The sequence below is a fragment of the Desmodus rotundus genome, chromosome 4 (genome assembly GCF_022682495.2).
Source record: "Desmodus rotundus isolate HL8 chromosome 4, HLdesRot8A.1, whole genome shotgun sequence".
NCBI lineage: Eukaryota > Metazoa > Chordata > Mammalia > Chiroptera > Phyllostomidae > Desmodus > Desmodus rotundus.
In genome coordinates, this window is record NC_071390.1 from 40,941,547 (window position 1) to 40,964,209 (window position 22,663).

General features: G+C 36.0%; 1 long non-coding RNA gene and 1 pseudogene across 1 annotated transcript in view; one reads left to right on the forward strand and one right to left on the reverse strand.

The window, feature by feature from the left end:
• LOC123479802 (uncharacterized) overlaps positions 1-7,783 on the forward strand; it is a 62,324-nt gene extending 54,541 nt beyond the window's left edge. The window contains exon 3 of the long non-coding RNA XR_006655551.2: positions 7,507-7,783. This is a non-coding gene — a long non-coding RNA (uncharacterized lncRNA). The remainder of the gene's footprint in view (positions 1-7,506) is intronic.
• Positions 7,784-12,621: 4,838 nt separating this feature from the next.
• LOC139440876 (ferritin light chain pseudogene) lies at positions 12,622-14,368 on the reverse strand (annotated as a pseudogene).
• Positions 14,369-22,663: the final 8,295 nt, after the last annotated feature.

The window sequence follows — 22,663 nt, forward strand, 5'->3', positions numbered from 1 at the left end:
AACCCTGGTAATCAGGATGCTCACAGAAATGGTTGAGTATGGTTGCAAATAGAGGAAAATGTTAAGGCTATGAAAAGTGAAGTAAAGGAAAATGTACAGGATACCAACAGTGAAGGGAAGGAAACTGGGACTCAAATCAATCCTTTGGAGCAGAAGGAAGAAATAAACATTCAACCAGAATAGAATGAAAAAATAAGAATTCCAAGAAACGAGGAGAGGCTTAGGAACCTCCAGGACAACTTTAAATGTTCCAAAATCCTAATCATAGGGGTGCCAGAAGGAAAAGAGGAAGAGCAAGAAGTTGACAGCTTATTTGAAAACATAATGAAGAACTTCTCTATTCAGTCAAAGGAAATAGACTTCTGGGAAGTCCAGGAAGCTCAGAGAGTCCCAAATAAATTGAACCCAAGGAAGCACACACCAAGGCACATCATAATTACATTACCCAAGATTAAAGATAAGGAGAGAATCTTAAAAGCAGCAAGAGAAAAGGAGACAATTCCCTACAAAAGAGTTCCCATAAGACTATCAGCTGATTTCTCAAAAGTGACCTTACAGTCAAGAAGGGGCTGGAAAGAAGGATTCGAAGTCATGAAAAGCAAGGACCTACATCCAAGATTACTCTATCCAGCAAAGCTATCATTTAGAGTGGAAGGGCAGCTAAAGTGCTTCCCAGATAAGGTCAAGTTAAAGGAGTTCATCATCACCAAGCCCTTATTATAAGAACTATTAAAGGGACTTATCTAAGAAAAAGAAGAAGATTAAAAATAGGAACAGTAAAAGGACAACCAACTCACAACTATCAACAACCGAACCTAAAAATACAAAAACAACGAATTAAGCAAACTAGAACAGGGAGAAATTCAAAGAAAGAGAGATAACATGGAAGGTTATCAGCATGGAGGGGAAGAAGGGAGAATGGGGGAAAAAGTACAGGGAATAAGAAGCATAAATTGGTAGGTACAAAATATACAGGAGGAGGTTAAGAATAGTATGGGAAATAGAGAAGCCAAGGAACTTATATGTATGACCCATGGACATGAACTAAGGTGGGGGAATGATGATGGCAAGGGGGTATAGGGCAGAGGGTGATAAAGGGGAGAAAAAAAAAGGAACAACTGTAATAGTATAATCAATAAAATGTATTAAAAATACAAAAAATAAGATAGATATTCAGGCTAAATTACAGTGTGAGGAATTGGCTAGTCCATTAACTTGGCTGGGTGCAAACTATTTGTTATCTCTTTTTTCTTGAAATTTTTTAATGTGATGACCTTTGACCAAGGAATAATCATCCCTCATAAAGAAGATATTGATTACAAATGTGTTCCATTTGTGAAGAAGACGATATGAATGAAAATTTGGTAAATGTTGAGTTACATCATAGGGAAAATGCATCCAATAGCGTTGGCCACCAAAAATGTATTTGAACTGAATACTGACATTTCTTTGGAAGGATGGTTGATCTTTGCTTGTTCACAAAAATGAAGACAATGATAAAAGGGGGAGGGGCAAAGAGCTGAGAAGAGTTTTTCTAGAGCACAGAAGTAGGTAAATTTGATTGATAGCTGGTATTACTCTGATTATAAGGCTCCTTAAATATAATTATATTAAAAGTGAAGAGTTGGTTTGAAATTTTCTCATCAATCTTCAAAATCACATAACAAAGCTACTTTCTTTCATATAATAAAGTTCAAGGGAATTGAAACAAATAAGGCCAGAACCATGAGAATATCTGGCTCTTTTGTCTTCATTATATTTCATCAAGTGTTTGATATAAAATATGTGAGTACTAATTACTCATTACTACTCATTTCACATGAGTAAGAACTCTTAGGGTTCTTATTTGAGTTTGAATTTAACTAAAAATATTTACATGTCAGTTAGAAACCAAACTCCCTGTATTCACTCAAAAGACATTGATTAAACACATCTACCATGTTCTAGGCTAGGAGATATGAGTAGAGAATAAGACATACTTTTTAGAAAATTTATACATTTATAAATAAAGCAGCCAGTTGGAATTTCTTAGAAATATATGTGTTTCTGCCCTTGGATACAATGAAACTATCTGTAGAAGAAGAGAACAAGGGAATAAAGCAAAATAGCAATCTATATGAAGAACTCACAGATATTTGCTGTCACTACGTTTAGTTAATGGTAGGGTGAAAGTTTCAAAAAAAGCAATGTGATTTTAGGATGAGTTAAAATATCAAGAGCATATGGATAAGAGCCATCTCACTGTATGCTATACACTAAGACCACCTCTTGCTCCCTGGCTGGTGTGGCTCAGTGTACTTAGTGCCAGCCTGCGAACCAAAGGGTTGCTGGTTCGATTCCCAGATCAGGGCACATGTCTGGGTTGCAGGCCAGGTCCCCAGTAGGGGGTGCATGAGAGTCAATCACACATTGGTGTTTCTCTCCCTCTCTCTTAGTCCCTGTCGTTCCCTCTGTCTATAAGATAAATAATTTTTTTAAAAAAGAACACATCATGTTATCCATTCAAGTCTATGTTTCATACTTTAAGAGGAGGAACCTTGTCAATATACAGTGTATACGATCACACCCATGAAAAATGAGAAAAAGTTAAGAGACTTGTGAATGGTAAAAATGTGTGCTCTGGTATTCTTGGTGCATGTACAAAATAAATTGAACTTTTTCATTGGTGTTTGAAGGCAGACATGGAACAACAGGGGAAAGGTATAGGTAGTAATAAGTGTTAAGGTTAGGTACCCTCTTCAGAACTGAGGCACACTTCAGCTGCTGGGAGTGATGACAGCTACTTGATAAGTGACCTCAACTGAGGAGAGTCTTCTCACCTGAGGGCATGTCTCCTCCCTGGAGACAGGTCAAATGTAATGGTCAACTGGTGTGCATTTTTTTTTTGTAGATGCTATTGCCCTAATAGAGAATGAAGACTTGAGTATGGAGCACAGTTCAATAGTAACATGGATAAAGTCTATTTGCCCCAATAAGCCCTCAAGTTGAGCATTCCCAGGAAGTTCCATCATCAAGTGTCAAGGGTCTTTAGGGCACAAAGGCCCTGTGTGTCTCGAAGACACAAGAACAGGTGCTAAAGTGGGTGGTTCATACTCCTTACATATTTATATCTAAACCATGTTGGAAGTGCTGGGAATTCCCTCAAGTAGTTGTCTAAAGAGAAAAATATAGAAAGTTCATTTACACAAAGCTGTACACAACATTTTGTCATCCACCCGGGATCCTCATCCCTAATTGCAATCATATTTATAGCTCATTTTAAAAATGTTCTGTCTTTATCCACCTGAATGTGCAATACACAAAGGCAGGAATTTTATCTGTGGTATTTTCAGTGTCTAAAGCAAGGTCTTTCACAGAGTAGGTATGAAATATATTGCTGTTGAGTGAGAGAATTAGTGAATGCATATTTGAATTAATCCATCTTTGTTAAAGAAAAATATATCCAAAAGGATGAGGAAAGATATAATGATGGGATGAGTTAAAAAAATAAATGATGAGAAAAATATAGTAGCAAAAAGTCAGGCAGGATATAAAAAGCACTCTTGAAATACGTGCCAGATGTTATGGGGGCTAATGTTACGGACTCAAAACTCCCTGTTACAGCATCTGTCTGCTCTTGAAATAACTTCTGGTCTAGCACTGAGTGATTAGGAAATAAATTGTTTTCACGGCTCACTCTTATAATGAAAAACAGGATATAATAATTTATGCAAAAATAGATATAGTCGGTTACAAAATGACATGTTATCTTGTCATTACCCCAGCCTGTGCACGGGCTGTTGTAAGAAATGTAATTGCCACGATAGAAAGAGAGTGGTATTACTTCTTTCTTGTTCAGCACTGCCTTTGAAGTTCTGTATGACTTGCTAACAAATGACTGATTCTGAATCTGAATAATGAAAGCCAGAGAATGAATGACAAACCCAAGCAAGTCCCACTGATCAGGTACAGATATTCCATTTTTCTCTTGGTCATTCTACTGTGTAATAAATGGATAGGGCTCTTGAAGCATGGAGCATAATAAAGGAAAATATTTTATATGTATTCTAGCTTCAAATGTAGCTACATCCAACTAAAAACTTTTTGCACAGCAAAGGAAACCATCATTAAAACGAAAAGAAATTCCCCTGAATGGGAGGACATGTTCACCAATGATACATCTGATAAGAGGTTAATATTCAAAATTTGTAAGAACTTATCAATCTCAACACCAAAAAACCAAACAACCCATTTAAAAAATAAGCAAAGGTCCTGAACAGACATTTCTTTAAAGAGGACATACAGATGGCCAATGAACGTATGAAAAAAATGTTCAACATCACTAATCAGCAGAGAAACGCAAATTAAAACCACACTGAGATATCACCACATACCTGTCAGAATGCCTATCATCAATAAGTCAACCAACCACAAATGGTAGTGAGGATGAGTAGAAAACAGAACCCTCACACAGGGCTGTGGGAATGCAGAAGGGACAGATAAGAAAATTAGAGGGAGCTAAGAAAATTAGAGGGACAAATAAGAAAATTGAATCTCTCCTCTACAGGGGAGATTCAATTCCCAAATACTCATTTTAAAAAAAAGATGGAATTCAGATATCATCCGAATATTAATTGAAATAAACTTTCCAAAAAACAACAATTTCCAAATTGATGGGGTACTGTAGAACAGAGTAATGTAGACCCACAACAAGGCATTTATTCATGAAGTTTCAAACACTGCCTAAAATTTCTGAAAAGGAAAAGTGGAACATCCAAGAGAAAGGAAACAGATTTCTCAACAGCAAAACTGCAAATCGAGGTCAATAAACAGGCTTTTAAAAATTTTAAGGGAAACATTTCTTTTTTTATGCATTTTTTTAAATTCAAGTACAGTTGTGTCCATTTTCCCACCACCACTTTCCCACACCCACCTCCCATCTTTAGTCCTACACCCCCCTTTGGCTTTGTCCATGTGTCCTTTATACATGTTCCTTGATGACTCTTTCCCTTCTTTCCCCCATTATTGCCCTCCCCCCCCCGCCCTCTGGTTACTGTCAGTTCTTTATTTCAAAGTCTCTGGTTATATTTTGCTTGCTTCTTTATTTTGTTGATTAGGTTCCACTTATAGGTAAGATCATACGATATTTCTCTTTCAGTGCCTGGCTTATTTCACTTAGCATAATGCTCTCCAGTTCCATCCATGCTGTTGCAAAGGGTAGGAGCTCCTTTCTTTCTGCTGCACAGTATTCCATTGTGTAAGTGTACTATAGTTTCTTGATCCACTCATTTACTGATGGGCATTAAGTTTGCTTGCTTCCAGCACGTAGCTATTGTAAATTGTGCTGCTATGAACATTGGGGTGCATAGGTTCTTCTGAAATGGAGTTTCAGGATTCTTAGGGTATAGTCTCAGTAGCAGAATTGCCAGAGAAACACGTTTCCAATCAAAAAGTTTTAAAAAGTCACTTTTTAAAAAGTAAAACATGACATAAAATAGAAATCATATTTAGACATTCATGATCTCAACCAATTTACCTCTTACATACCTTCTTCAAGAAGCAAATAAGGAATATTCATCATTAAAAGTTACAGTAACCCAGACAGAGACTGAAGCAGTTCAGGAACTAGTGTGGAACACGGGGAAGAGGTGAGGTGACGTGTATATAGTCCAAGGGAAATGTGACCGGCCCGCCTCCAGATCGAAGATTTAAAAAAGTTTTTTTGCCAAGAAATTGCACATCGTTTCTTGCAGTAGTAGTATATCAAATGGCAATAATGCAAGTTATTTTAAGAAATAAAGAAGAAATTTTAACCCTAACTTACACATAGTAAAAGAAGATTCACAGAACGCTTTGGTCAACAAATGACACACCTTTTCTTTCAGTAGTGTATTAAACAGTGATCATGGAAGTTGCTTCATAGAAGGGAAGACCAAAGAGGTCAAGCTAGTTTTACTCAGAACTATTATCCCTCATATATTAGCTTCATTGTGTAGCCATAATTGTAAAGTCATAAAGAAAAGAATGTGTTATTTGCTGAGATGAATTACCTACCGAAGCTATTAAAACACTGAAACTTCATTGGCATGTACATACACAGCATAAAGAAATATATTCAAACCACAAGACTTCTTTGAAAGAAAGAGCATTGAAATAAAAATCTGACAGTCGTAGATATTCAATATTCTACATATAAATAATACTGCTTTGCAGGCTCTGTATTGTATAATGTAGCACTTTTCTTTTCTAAGAATAAAAACACCACATACAATTACTAAGAACTAGTATTAAAATACTAAAAGAGAATAACTGTATCAAAGAGTTTATATGGAAATGTTTTTATGCAAAGCAGGTGACTCAAGTGCCCCTTTGCAATAAAACTATAACTTGACATATTTAAGAACTGGCTAACGATGTAGAGGACCAACCATGGGGGGAAGCTAGCAAAGTATGTTTTATTATAACCTGATGAATTCATGCCATAACATGGTAAATATTTTAGAATTTATGTAATTTAAACATTGTGGTGATAAATGATTGAGGGACTATTTTCGATTAATTGCTGAGAAACACAGCTAGCCCCGATTTGGGTAAATATGAAAGATAGCATTGTCAAGCAATGTGGTTTGGAATTTAAGTTTGTGTATGAGTAAATGTTCCGTGGGGTAGTCAGTCACCCAGAATAAGAAGCTTGTGCCGGATTATAAATTGATGCACTACTTCTTCACAGAGAAAGTATTTTCAAAAAGAGCAACAATGAAAAAAAGTCAGCTGTCAACTATATAGTCTATAAATTTGGTTTAGATGCGAATTTTGTAAAGGCTATGTGTTACATATTTAAATATTCTTTTATTTATATGATAATAAGGACGATGATTACAAATGACTGGTATTGCATATAGAGATGCTGGCTAGTCAAGGAAAGTGTTTTGTTGAGAGTTCTTGAAATATGCAACAAACTCTAAATAATTCTTCAAGATAAACTGGTTTTATCGCAGCTTTTTAAGGAAGTGATTTGGATAGCCAGACTTGCTTACCAGTCTGATATATCTGTTTTTTCCCATTATTTATTACTTCCATGCAATGAAGAAATTTAACAATTCAACGGCGGACAATAATTGAGGACACATACAAAAGCTTCAAGTTTGGAATACTGTCTATAGATTGTTATAACACATCCCATAATTTGACAATAATTATAAATGAGGTGGATAATGACCTCGATGTTGGACATTTGCCAAAAGGTTGCCAATGAACACCTTAACCTTTTGATATGTCATTTTTATTTCATTTTCCATCTGAAGGAAATCTATGCATAAGAAATTCATGGATCCAGACCTAATTTCTTTCACTGAAAGCTGATTTAAATTTAATTGTAAGTTTTATAAACAAATTGGTGAAACTAGCTACTGATGAGATTTGAAGGTGAACTTTGAAAATATAGCATCACGTGTAGCATTTTGGATGAAAGTTGAAGATGACTATCTGGCGCTCGCTGAAACATTTTTAAAAACGTCTTTTTCCAAGTATGCGGCTGTAGGAAGTGGGAGTCTGAGCAGAAGGCCAGGAAGATGAGCAGGTTTCCAGTGAACGTGACCAGGCACATGCGCAGAAGGAGCCCAGGGAGAATGGAGTGAACCTCTGCTTTGACTTCGCTGAAAGTCCCAGGAGGAGAAATTCTGAACACGTGTTTGAGATTTCCTGATTCCATGCGTATCAAATAACTGCAAGGAAAGAGAAAAAGTAACATTCAGTTAACACAGAAACATGGTTGCCTGTAATTTCAGGTGCATGAGTTAGTAAAGTACAGCCTTCTCGTAAAATAAAATGTCTTTTAGTTGTGCTTCTGTAAGATTGGTTACTAAGGGCGTTATTCAAACACAAGATAGATATGTTTAAATGTATATTATCCTTTGCAAATAATGTCACATTAAACACTTTAAATATTGGTGTGGACATTGTTCATTCAAAATGGATATAGGCATTTAATATGAGGAACTGTGTTTAATTTAAAACTTTTTGTTTACTTATGATAGAGGAATAACAAAATTCGTAAGTGTAATAGTGACTATATTAATCACCAATACTCACATTTTCAGTAAATAATAAATGTAGTGTTTATAATTATTTACTTTTTGTCCTATGTTTTAACTATTTTGGTTGCATTTATTAAACTGTAATTTTATGATTGAATCTAATAAAATAATTAGAGCATATACTATGTAAGTTTTTTTTTCCATTTTGTGGTAATTTTTATTATACTTTACAAAACTATTGTTACTTGATGAATTGGAAGTAAATATAACTGGCCTTTCACCACCAATAGTTTGAGAAACACTGGGCTACATTAACAAACTTTCCCGAGCTTCCAATTTCTCACTTAAGTAAGGACTAGAACAGTACCTGATTTTAAAGGTAATAATTATGTCTAAAGAATCTGCCAGGTGCTTCTTTTTTCTTTGCAGATTACAGTCCCTCCAATGCAGACATCCTTTTCTATAATCAACTTTTACAGGTGGTTACTTAGATTTTATTACCTATGTCTTTCTCTTGATTATCCTTCTATCTAACACACAAAAACAATTGAATTTCTTTTTTATCAATATTCTATACATGTCTTTTTCATTTTAATTGAGAGAAATAATTACCATTTTCAGCATTTTCTAAATGCTTAACCCTATGTTAAGAGGTTTTGGTATTATCTCATTATATCCTTTTTTTTTTTAAACCTGATCCCTTTATTTAACACAGTTCACAACAAAAGGCTGAATGAGTATATGAGGCTTTACTGAAGATTTGAAATGATGGAAGGAGGTTGCATGTTCCCCAAGAGCCAACTGACAGAGGTCAGGGAAGAGCTGTTCACTGTGAGTGCAGTCATTTTTAAAAAAGATTTTATTTATTTATTTTTAGAGAGAGGGGAAGGGAGGGAGAACAAGAGGGACAGAAACATCGATCACTTCATTCTCATATGCATCCTGACTGGGGACCTGGCGCACTGCTCCAATAAAATGCATCTATCGGATGACCATTTTGTAGACAAAACACCTGAGACTCAGAGATTAAACAACTTGCCCAACATTGTACAATTATAGAAAAAAGAAACTGAATTTGTATCTACTGTGGTCTGAATCTAAAATTTTAATATTGTTTCAATATATTTTTCAACTTATCTTTAACATGTGATATAGTGACCAGTACTTATTATCGTTAAAGAAATACCTACTAAATGCATTATTCAATACATGCAGGAATTAATATATGTGATTTAAAGTAGTGGGATTTTTCAATATTTTTGCATAAATGTTTAAATCAAAACTGATAATGTTATTGTCTCAAAAATTTTTCTTTAGGTATCATGAACATAGATAATTATTTTATATATGTATATACAAATGTCTGTCCAGAATTTATCTAGCCATGTAATATGAAAAATAGAGACACTTATCGAAGAAGATACAAGATACAAGAAACATTGTACTCAGGACAATGAAACCTCAGTCCCCTTCAAAGTAGGCACCTTGGGACCTCACAGAGTTCTCCCAGTTGCCATCAGCTGCCCCATTGTATTCTCCTGAATCTCATTGTGGTCTGAAATCTCTTCCCTTCCAAAAGTCATTTTAGTTTGGGGAAAAGCCAGAATTTGCAGGATGCCAAATCTAGGCCTTAGGAGGACCGGGACTGAGTACACCTGGGTAATTTGATGTTTCACCAAAAAACTCCGCACAAGACGGACGTGATTCATGAGTGGGCACGTTCTTGTGCTGCAGCTGCCAGTCACCAGCTGTCTATAGCTGCGGCCTTCTGAGTCATCTGAATAGTTTCTGGAAAGGAACTGTTACCTTTTTAAAATTAAATTAGTGCCTTAAATATTGGATGGTTTTGCCATCCAGACAAGCTGATAGGTTTTAGTTTAATATTTCTCACAAAAGTCTTGTGATTCTAACTAGTAACACCTGGATCCTACTGTATCAATGAAAGTTGCCTGTATCTTCAGTTCCTCCATTCTACACCAGCGGATTAATTGGAAGGTTGTAGAAAGCGGAGCATGGACAAATGGTCCTATGTGTTATCTGTTGAAAATGTATAATTCCAGTCCCCAGTTACTCAAATCTGGGTAAAAAATTGCTGAATGATTTTAGTATTCCTAATGGGGTGTGTCCACGTATCCCACTTTCTGTTTTCTACTGTACTGTACAAAGTGGTACATATTTATTATTTTTCAATATAAATTTTACAGAAAACCATTGATAATTTGTGATTCTGAAAGTAAGCTGTAGAATATACAGTATTGTCATCCTTGGTTTTGAAATAATAAGAATAATAATGAGATCATGAGTATTTGTGAATTTATAGTTTTCAAAACATTTTACATATAATACATCAACAAATAATTTAAGCCATCATATGTTTTACAAGTGAGAGATGTAATTATTTCAAATGAAATTAACAGAAACCCAACTCATAGAAGTATGAATAAGAAAGGAAAATTATTGGAAGGATACTGGCCTAGCTCCCAGAAGTGAAGGAAAGCTTCAGAAATTAAGACATTCCTGGAGATTACAGGACCAAGAACCAGAAACTTAATTATGGTTAAACTATCGGTCTATAGAAAACTCTGCCTGTGGTTAATTTACATGTTCCTATGGTTATTGTCACTCAGATCTCTTTATTTTATGAATCTTCTGCCTCTTCCCATTGGTTTACACAGACTCTGATCATAGGTGGAAAATTCAATGATTTGTGCGGAGCTAGGATGTGAGGCCGAGCATTCCTCTCCCCGAAGCCACCGCCCTTTGTACAATCTGAGACCCTCTTTTTGTTGTCTCAACACCTACTATCCTACACCACTGCAGTCTTCATGCTCTCAGGCCACTTCATCTCCTACGACTAGGGTGCCAATGTTGTCGCTGTGTCCAGCACCCTGTCCTTGAAAGTGGCCATCATTGCTTCTGTCTGCCTGGCCTCACGCCTTCCCTGGTCCCTGCATGCCTTCATCACGGTGACATTTGCCATCCAGATTTTTGCCCTGTGGCCCATGTCACAGAGGAAACTGAAGGCAGCTATGTGAGAGTTACGCTGTTCTTTGCACTCTCAGCCTTCAGGGGCCTGCTGTCCATTAGTGGGGTGGGAGCCACCCTATTGCTGGTGTCCATCCCTGCCTCTGCCTTTTCTATCTCACTTGCCTGCAGCTTTTTAAACAAAATATCCATGGGCCTTAGGATGGGGCTGACATCAAAGAAAACATCCAGGTTCCTCAGCTAAGTTAGGGACCTCCATTCCATTGTTCAGGCAACCTAACGAACCAGCCTCCCAACTAGGATTCCATCCAAGGCAGAGTTCCATTCTGGAGGCAGCGGGCTGATGTGGGTGGGAGTACAGAGATCAAAAGGGAGAGTGAACCCAAAGCTCAGATGGTGACGGTACTTATCCTGAAAAGCTTCCTGAGGCCCCCGGGATGATTGCCTCCCATGTGTTACTGTAGCAAATGAAACCATGTGGTTTCTTTTTTTTTTAATTTTTTATTGTTATTCAATTACAGTTGTGTGCCTTTTCTCCCCATCCCTCCACCCCACCCCATCCACACCCCCCTAATGGGTTGGAGTGTGCTGCTTCTGGGTTTAGTTTTTTTCTTTCGCAGTTATTAAATCTATATACATGGAAACTTAACCTGTGCCATACGTATACCCCTGCGGGTAATGATAATGGGCATTATCACTGTGTAATGTAAGGGGTCAGTTGTTAGGCTACTCTCTACGGGCTGTGTAGCTTTGTTTTTCAGAGTTGTGGTTTTCTTCAGTCATTTTTTAAGAGAAACAAAATGGTTTAGTTGGAGAAAAGAAAAACAGCAAGAACAAAAAAAAACAAAAGCAAAAAAATCCCCAGGCCCATAGAAGCAGCAAAACCAGGCAGAGTGTTGCACAGTTGACATTAGGAACAGCTGCATTGACTAATGACCCCCACTCTGGGCTGACCAATCAGTGGCACCATGACCCGGAGGAGACACACCTGAAAAAGTTGAATATGCCATTGAGGTCCTCCCCTGAGACCTGCAGATAGATGTCCTCAGGATGGAGAACCCAACATGGCTCTATGGAGCATGCCTGCACTTTCTCCCACCACCTTCTTTCCCCAGGGGTCTCCCCTCCCCCACACTCTAGCACACCTGAAACTCTCCTTTCTCCTTCCTCTCTCAGGGTGCATCTCTCTCACTCTCTCTCCCCTAAGCTCCAACAGCCCTTCAGTTTTGGCTGTAACTCTCATTTCTTCTATGGCTTGCTTCTTCTACCTCTGACATTCTAAATAAACTTGTTTTTCCTAGGTCTTTAATAATCACTTTTATATTAATAAAGGGGATTAATACTTCTGTTACAGACTCACTAGTCTGCAAAATAATTCAATTCAGTATTATTAGACAACAAAATAACTGTACCAAAGGATACTTCTAAATAAGTTAAAGGAAGTTATGAATTATTATTTTTTGCTGCAAAAAACTTTTGTTTTCATTTGGTTCAATCCATGGAAGAGGGCTCCAGGGTGGTTGAAAAGATGCCTAGTGGTTTCAGAGTGAGACTCAGGAAATAGCCAAACACCAGGGGAAAGCAGAGGGGCTTGTCAAAAGTCTCTGGACTCCAAAGGTTCCTAGTCATGCTTGAGGGTGAGCCTTTTTAGGAAATAATCACCCAGCCTAGCCTGGGGGCCAACCAGCCTGCAGAGGTTAGTCAGGTGGTCTCCCACCTTCTTGATGAGTTTCACCTCCTCATCCAGGAAGTGGTTCTTCCGGAGGACGTCACAGAGATGAGGGTCTGTGTAGGCAGAGCCCAGGGCATGCAGAGGTGGCTTCCGTGGTGTTCTGAGTTTTACCTCATTCATCTTGGGAAGTCTTCACCACATCCTGGAAGAGAATGCAGCCACCATGCTGGTTCTCTTTAAGAGATGCTGGATGCCCCCAAGCTTCTCCTAAGCTATTGTGGGTGAAGCATCTCATGCCCTCCAGAGCCACATTGTGTGGTTGAAATAGAACTCCAGAGAGAGGTAAGTGTCAGAGGCCCACAGGTGCAGGTTGACCAGGTTGGTGATGGCAGCCTCCTCCTCAGTGTAATAATTCTGATGAATTTGGGAACTCGTGGTTGTTTGGCAATAAGGAGAGAAGGTAAAAAATGGTGTTGGCTGGTTTTGGAGGCTGAGGATGGCTGAGGTGGTTCCAAAGGTAGTTACTGGAAAAGAGGTGGAGGGTGGTCAGAGGCTGGAAGAAAGGGCATCTCAACACCAAACACTGTTGAAGCAGGAGACCAGGAAGAGACATGAGACTCAGCTGGGTCCTGACAGTACTGCCCATCTGCCTGATGCCTTGACCATCACCACAGGGGCTGAGGGCAAGTGGAAGCTTCAGATTGGGGCCAAGAAGCAGCTAGACTGCTGTCCCATCAAATCACACAAGGGGACATCCTGCATAGTCATGACACAGGGAAACTGGAAGATGAAAGATTTATTAAGGAAGCCGTATTTGTTTTACAGTTATATTCATTCAGCTAAATTAAAAAATGTTTTCACCTCATTTAATTTATCACAATTTATCATGTTAGAATTGAATTCTATGTTTTTATGGTGATAAATGTGAATTTGGTGTGCTTTGTATACCATGAAGAAATTCCAGGAAGGTGAGGAGATATCATAAGTTGAATTAACATAAATTCGAGAATGTAACATAAACTGGAGGGAGAGGGACATTATATATATAATCCTCCCCCGTTAGTGCTACCAGTAAAATTGGACTTGAAAGATGGGAATTTTCTTGACTCCTAGAGGAAGCAAGAAACTTGAGTAAATGTGTGTGGGAGAGGACAGAAATTTTGAGACAGATTTTCTTGTCTAAAATTACCTATAACTTTTATTAACTAGATTCTGAATAGGATTTTTCCCAAAGACACATTTCTTCCCAAAAAAATAGCAGTGCTGTTAAAATAACCTTTGTTCATTGAATGGTGAGGCAATGTCTTACCCCAAATTTGATTTTTACCTAATTTCAGGCATTTAGAAATGAGAAGAGACATTTGAAGATTATTGGAAACAAGTGAATTGGGTTCATTATGTTTTATTATTTTTCTGATAATTGTCAAACACAGTCAACCTTTGCCTAACCTAGGAGCTTTATTTTGAGAATAGTTCACACTGTTTTGAGTACACTGCTTGAAAAGGCAAGCAAAAGTCATGCAAAAATCAATAGTTCCTATTTTATATCATCTTATTTATGAGCGAGATGAGTACGAGAGGTCTCCAAAGCAGAAGTAGTATCAATAGGTTTGCAAATTTTAATTGGGTCTTCTTTGGCTACTGTCAAAGAATTGTCTGTTCCGGCCTTCTGAAGTTTAATAAATAAGTTGAACATTTTTAGGAGGAGAGTAACTTGTCTCTTCTTAGAATTGTATTTTGCAAGCATTTTTTAATTTATTGAATCTAATGGTGTAATGTAGAATTATCTATAATTGGAATAACTTATTATACATTTAGTTGGTATTCATTTCTCTTTAGAAGGAAAGGAATTGAATAGATTCCTTGTCTAAAGACGGCTAATACAATCTCACCAATATTTTCTTTATTTTTTTCTATATTTTGTGCTATTCCGTATCAGTACTACTCTGCTACGAATATGTTTATTTCATTTACTAACATCCTGTCCTTTTCATCTTCAGCCAAGTCCAAAATATTGACTTTGAAAGAGTTTTGGAGGTTTGAGTTGGGCAGTTACAAAAACAAATAGGAACTAGCATTATTTTATTAAAGCAACTATGTTGGTTAGGATTTTCCTAGATTATTTGTATATATTTTCATTATTTCAACTAATTTTCCAAAAAAGAAAAGAAAGCACAACTTTGTGGGAGATTCCTATTTTCATTTTTAGGTGTTTTACAAATGATTGGACATGGGTGGGAAGAGGCTATGCTGGCATTTGAATACATATGTGATAACAAGGCCTATAATTTTTGTGTTTTAGTAGTGTCATCTGAGGTGTGTTACCTATAATGCTAATAGTTTGACATGAAAAATGGGCCTCCATGTTCCAATCAGGTTGGCTTGGAGTAACTAAAGACACAGCAGTCTCTTTACTGTGGGCCTTGTAGGAGGATTCACTGTACTGACGGTCAAAGCAAGTGTAATGACAGGGTCCAGGAGTGCTATTCATCAAAGTTACTTGACCCCAGAACTCTAGAGGAGAACTTTTTAAAAACTGTCATTCTTACTCTACTTTGAAAACTACACAAGGGAATGCATGCAAGAGAACCTCTTGCCCCAAAATCATGCTCCTCCAGTCACGGTAAATGTTCTCAATAGATACCAAACAGTAAAAGCTTTCCAAGTGGTTCTTTGGTACCCACCTAGACATTCACGGACTGCGCAGATATAAATATAGACCGTGTCATGGAACACTTCTCCTAAAGGGCTTATTTGCAGGTTATGGGAAAAGGTTGTGCTAAGTATACTCCTTTGCTTCTTAGATATGATGAGCTTTATTTGACCTAATTGACCAAAAAAGAAGTAATAAATCTGAAATTATTGACCAGGGTCATGCTATTATGTATTGACCTCAACAAGAGAAATGAAGTTTCTAACCAAATATCATAGATATCTTACTAGTATTTTGCTACAACATCAACCCATTATTTCAAAATTCAAATTGTAACAGTTCTGGCCCCAACACGAAAGTATCCCTGGAAAAGTGTCTTCACCCAGTGTGCCCCGTGGTGTTGTCTCATGTGGGTTCAGAAATGTGTCTTTCATATTCTTCTACTAAAGACAGCCAGTGCTGCAACCACACTGCAGCCTCTGCTGCGGGTTTCTCCTGCGGCTGCTTCTCTGCTGGGCGTAGGTGCTCTTCTCCTCTGGTAGCCCCTGATGCTCCATCCTTCCTCAGATTCCTTTCCAGCCAGCCACCTCTCTGGATAACTCTTAGACTAGCCCAATGGTAGAACACAGTCAAATTCTGACATTTCAACATTTAAAAATCAGGACAAATCAAGTCTCCGAAAGAGGAATGTATCCGCTTTCCGACCCCCCTCTTCCCCCCCAGTCCTTGTTTTCTACCTTTATTTTCCTCTTCCCAGGATGACTGACTGGAAAACAGCTCTTCATTTAAAATGTAGGATATGGTCTGACTCTATGAATTCACCTGAGTGATCAACACTGACTAGTTTCTGGACTTTTCCAACATTCAGGTTGTTTAGTCTTACCATCAGGTACAGGTCATGATGTGTAGCTTAGATTAAAACAAAAACAAAAACAAAAAAAACAAAACAAAAAACAAAACCCAACACCACTACAAACTGCTTTTGCTTTTTAAATGCTTTTTCTTCCCTGGATTACTTTCCTGCCCTTTTAAGGGTGTCCTTTAAACTCCTGTGTGTAAAAGCTTCAAAGGCTTAACTAATAGCACATGTGGAAATGTTTGCCTCCAACTCCTCAGGAAGTAGCAGTAACGTGACACAGAGAGGTCTTACACATTCCACGTACCAAAAAGAAAAAAGAGCGAGAGCAGAAAAAAAACTTCCCCAAAGCTGAGTTTGAATGCACATTCATGTTTTTAAGAACAACCTGTCCTTCTTATTTTTTTTTAAAAAAAAGCAAATTCCTGGGCTCCACTTACAGAGATTCTGACGTAGTAAGCATAAAGTGGGCTTTGGGAATCTGCATTTTCAAGTATCACCAAGTGACTTTGAAACTGGAGATCTAGAAGTTTTAGAAAATCTATTCTCGAAAAGTAAAGTCAGTTTCTGGAGTGCTGAAATAAGTACTCAAGTAAGAGTAACATTATTAAAGAGATCATAAGACTTTTAAATCTGTAACACCTGTATTCAGGTTGCTTCGCTACATTTAGACGTTCCTCGCGAACAATGGATCGGTACTTGTTTTACATTGCCACAGTCTGAAGTGCCTATTCTGCTGCTTCTACAATGTTTCCATTTTCAAAAATTAATTAATGAAAAAAATCCTGTCCTTTCAAACAAACACAAAGACAGAAAGCATTCTTACAAAAAATGAATACATGTTATAATTAGACCACTGCAAGTGTCTTAGTTGCTATGCCAACCTCAGTTCTTTTTCTCACCCAGTTCATTCTAAACACAGTGGTGGCTAGTTCCCCACTTCAGTGTCTCTGTGGGCTTCCTCCATCTCAAAGATTCTGAGTGAAGCTGTGCCCCCATGATAAAAGCCCTCTTTAATGTACTACTGATATATATGTGTATATACATATATCTATATATAAACACACACACATATATATGCTGATGTAAGAGTAAGAAGTAACGTTGCATATATATATCTATACATGTATATATATACCATTAGATATAGATACATACATAACATATAGATATATATATGCAACATTACTTCTTACTCTTCTCTTTTGTATACGATTCACTGTGGCCAAACTGTTCTACTAAATAAATTTCTCTTTAATGTCTCATATACATTTCTAACTATGCTTCTTTCTCATACAATTTTCTGACTGAAAAGCATTACTTCTTTTATCTAAGTCTAACTTATCATTCAAAAACCATTAAAAGTCTTAGTATATCTGTCTAAATACTTCATCTTTCAAAGTTGATTCCCTCATAAATTCCAATTAGAAATTTTATATGAGGTATGTGGATATAGCTTATGCCATTTATTATATATAAACATATGTATATGTTATGCATTCTACATAAACATATTTCCTTCTTATTGATATTTGGCCTGTTTTTTTTTAAGGGTAGTCAGGCCAAATTTTTAATCTCCCTTTCTTTCTCATTTTCGTATCCCAAATACCTTGGGCAGTGTAGACAAATACTACATGCATAAAAAAAATAAGCTATAAGGAGTCTATAAAGGCATAGTTTTCTCTTAAACTTAATACTTGGATAATATAACTCTCTTTAGGGAAAAATAACATTTTTGCTTGGACGAAGCATGAATAATGATTATTCCTAAAATCAACAGAACAGTCAGTGTCTCCACAGCCTGACAACTATTTGATTCAACAGCAACTGTTTTCCACTTGAGAAGTGTTGGCGGATCCTGAGGCGTCAACATACACAGTGGGGCGTGCAAGGAGTTTCGTCTGCAGTTTGTGCGTTGCACTTGTGAGAGATGGCACTTTGCTTACCAGGAGCTGTTAAATTTGCTTGGATTTACTGCCAAATTTGAATCCGTAGGCAATTCATTTTTATTCATAGTGGGATTCTTGGTACATTTTGAGGTAGATCTTGTCCGTGTGAACCACTATAACCCACATTGAGCCACACCCATGAACGTGTAGAATTCCTTGGAATTTTGGTTCCCTAAATGATCTGATTGACATTCATTGAGCTATAGTCATTGAAAGGAGGTCAAGAGACTGGAGTTCTATTAGGAAGTCAACCAACAGGGTTACTGAGAAAGAGGTTACAGTGTGGTAAAATGAACACCGGAGGTAATAAAAAAAAAGTTAGCTTTCAGTGGAACAAAGTAGCTTATGCACAGATCTGTTATATGCAAAACTTGTTTTATGCTACTGAGGTAACAGGACAAAATAATTGTTCTTTAAATGAATTTGTGACAGCTTGTGAGCAATGTTGAAGAAAAAAATAGTTTTTGGTACAAGATAAATTTTAAGTGGTTAGTGTGTGTATATGTATGAATGTATGTGTGTGAAACTATTAGAAAATTATGACCTAGAAATAACTTGTTATAAAACTTTGAAAGAATATCTTTCTAAATTCTGAAGTGGTAAGAGACCAAAAGAGAAGACATTTGACTAAGTTAAAATAATGTTTTGAAGGTCAAAAAATAATAAATGCAAGTTACAAATATGTATAGCAAATATTTAGACTTATTGTATGAGTTTTATTCAAGTCCTTAAGCCCTTAAGACCTAAATATTTAAGTGAACATAACAATCATAATATGGGATTAAACAGGTCATTGACTAAAACCAGACACAAATATTTTAATATGTTATATAGCTTTTTAAAGATTTTAATACATAAATGTGTATATAAATAAGGTATATGTGTACATTAAAGAGAAAAAATAATTTTTATACCATAAAAAAGGTTATTGTCTATTTCATCATAACCTCCATATTTTCTCTGTAATATTTTCCTCACCTTCATTGTTAATACCATAAAGATTTTTATGCTTTTAAATTCTACAGCTAAAATGTAAAACATTTTTTAAAATTAATTGAAATATGTTTAGGTGATCATGTGATGTCATAAGGCATGGTCAGTTTAGGGGTTTATCTTATAGAACATGTTTTAGCCCTGGCCATGTGGCTCAGTTACTCGAAGCATCGTCATGTACACCAGAAAGTTGTACATGAAGGTTAAATTCCCTCTCACGCCTAGGCACATCCCTAGGTTGTAGGGCATGTACAGGAGGCGACCAATTAATGCCAATCAGTATTTCTCTCTCACATTGTTATCATTCTCTGTCTTTCTCTCTCTCTCTCCCTCCCTCTTGCCCTCCTTCCCCTGTCTCTCTTCCAAAAATCAATACATATATCCTTGGATGAGGATTAAAATATTCAAAAAATATTTTTTATTTAAAAGTTTTAGTTTACTGCCTCACCTCAATTATAAAACCAAGATCATAATTATCAGTTTTTAAAATAACAGTTGTCTGGGGTTAACTTGCATAGGAATTTAAAAATCTCTATTATTTCTGATAGTTTCCAAATTAAAATATTACTTGGATGTTTATTTACCTATTAACATGAACAAAGGTTAGAAGTCTAGAATTCATGATGAGGAATTATATCTAGTACAAACATGTGGAAAATGTTGAACTGTATTTGTTACTAGAAAAAATCCAAATCAATATAAGTTGTTAAGTATCAAAACTTTTTAGAAATAATGAACATAGAAAGACTTCAATTACATAGGATTGAGCATTTCCTATATTTTTATAAAATAATTATGTTTAGAAAATTTAGAAAACATGCCCAAGATAGGAACACCATTAATGCCAATCCTAACTCAGAGATAAACCATTAATGGCAATCCTATCACTCAGAGATAAACACGTTTCGCACGCTGATACAGAGCTGTGGAAAACAACGCATGGTTGTATGACTAGGGTGTATGGGTACAGCCAGCGAGATGAACTGGTTTACAACACGAGAAAAATCCAACGAGTAGTGCCAAAACGTTCAAAAGGTTAATGTTCACTTGACTGGTAGTCTGTAGTCAGAGGGTTCCAGTTGTGGTTAGGCAGATTTATGAAATCAGGTATTGGGTTAAGTGTCTCTGATTTTCCTGAACTTTTGTGATTTTTGAATAGTTTGATTTAGCATCAGTGCCATATTTTTGGGATTTGAACTAAAGTTGGGAAGCCAGCAGGTAGCCAGTCATGAGTAAGCTTTCTTGACTTTTCGCAGAGCCCCCAGTGACACTTCTCTTCAGGACTACGTGTCAGAAAAAGTCAGAGACACTCTGTTTTGTAGGAAAGCCAGGGAGACTCCCTGTCTGAACTTGTTAACCTTTATAAGACGGTAAGGCAGAGAAATCAATAAAGGCCTGGGGAATGGCTTTGGGGGCCAAACGACAGCATCTCCCCCAGTGGGCGTGTGCGTGAACCTAGAACCTGGCCTTCATGTTTGAGTATTAACGTACATGTTTTACCTCAATCTAAGTAAAAATCATTCTAAGTAATTCATGTTTTCAACATCAATAATAATTGTTGGCTAGTGCTTTTTTTTACAAGTGTACTGTTATTTATTTAAAACATCCCCTATGTGGTTAGTTTTTTCTCTTACAAACATTTTGGAAGTAAATCTGGATACACAGCCATAAACATCCTTAATTAGTCCAGAATGAATGACTATAAATTCCATTCAACTTCAATACACTTAGATGAAAAAATGAAATAATAAAAAGTATATGCCATATAATAAATGAGCAAAGTCTGGAGGAGCTATAATAACATTACACAAAATAAACATAAAAATAACAAATATTACCAGAGAAAAGTTGTTACACAAGTAAAGATATAAGGCCCATTCTTTAGGAAGAATTAACAGACATGTATATATATCTAATATGAGAACCTCAAAATACATGAAGTAAAACTGAGAAAATTAAAGGCAAATACATGCAAATTAATTATCTGAGTTGAAAATTTTGACGTTTTACTAATTGATAATAACAAGTCCAAAAAAGGGTCAATAATGATATAAAATGTGAATAACCCTATTAACCACATTGAATTAGTTGCTATTGATAAAACACTATGCACAATAATGCCAAAGTGCTTACTCTTTCAAATTCATGAGAAATGTTCACCAATATTGGTCCTATTGTGACCACGTTTCCATGAATAAATCAAACAGTACAGACTATATACTATTATAGTACTAAGTTGTAAATTAGGACAAACATAATAATCAATAAAATTACATATCAATAAGGCTTCAAATATATGTAAACTAAACAATGCAGTTCTAACAACTTTTGGTCAAAGGAGAACTCATAAAAGAAATTAGAAAGTATTCTGAACTGATTGATAATTAAAATGTATCAAACTGACTTGGAGATGCAGTTAAAAAATAGAAGAAAACTTATTACTTAAAATTTAAAACTTATTACATATATTTCTTGTTTGAAAAGAAAAATGGTTTAAATTGACCTAAAGTTCCACTTTATGAAGCTAGATAAAGGTGAGTAAATGAAATACTAAATAAATAGAAAAAAAGATGATATAACAATGGGAGTAAATATAATAAAGAAAATAACAGACAGAATTAGAGATAAAAGTTGGATTTTGAAATGATGAAAAAAATTGGCTAACTCCTAGCAAGACTGATCAAGAAATGCAATTTGTTATGTAAAATATAAAGATTTGTCTGTGTGGATGTGGAACATATGAAAATTAAAGACTACCTGTTATAAAAACATTGTGGATAATACACCATAAAATATTAAATAAACTATTTATTAACTTAAAATCAATAGGGAACTATTTCTATATACTGAAGTGTCATTGCCATTCATTTAAAAATTATTGTGTAGAATTTATTATACAGCTCAGTCACAACTCTTTTTTCACAAATTTTATAGAAAGTAACATATTCCTCCCAATTTCTTGTTATTATAATAAATAGTGATATAATATGTATCTTTCTCATAATAGTGTGCAGAGTCTGAATTTTCCTTTGGAGAAAAGCACTAAATGAGAATGTGATACGTGTTCAGATGCATCACAGATACATATTTCCAATTTACCAACGAGAGAAGATTGTAAATGTTTAAATTTGTGTTAACACCATGTGAGCATGCTTTTTTCCCTTAAATAATATTAACTTGGTCTTTTGTTTTTTAAAAAACCTAGCCAACTTGATGACATATAATCCATTAAATTTAATTTTGCTCTTCTTTGATTAGGAAAGAGGTTGAAAAACATAGTGTGATCAGAATAGAAACACTGCAAAATATAGCTAAATAATATATCTTAAAAATAAACTCCTACTTTTCATTATTAGCATTTTGGTATAGGAATTTCCCGATATTTTGCCATAAAAAGAGGCAGCTATATCTGTATTATTTAAACTACTCGAGATCTACTCTTCTCTCATCCTGCAACCAGACCAAAGTAAACACCTAAATCAAATTGTGACAATTCCACTCTCTCTTGCAACAATTCAGAATTAGTTCTCAACAGTGAAA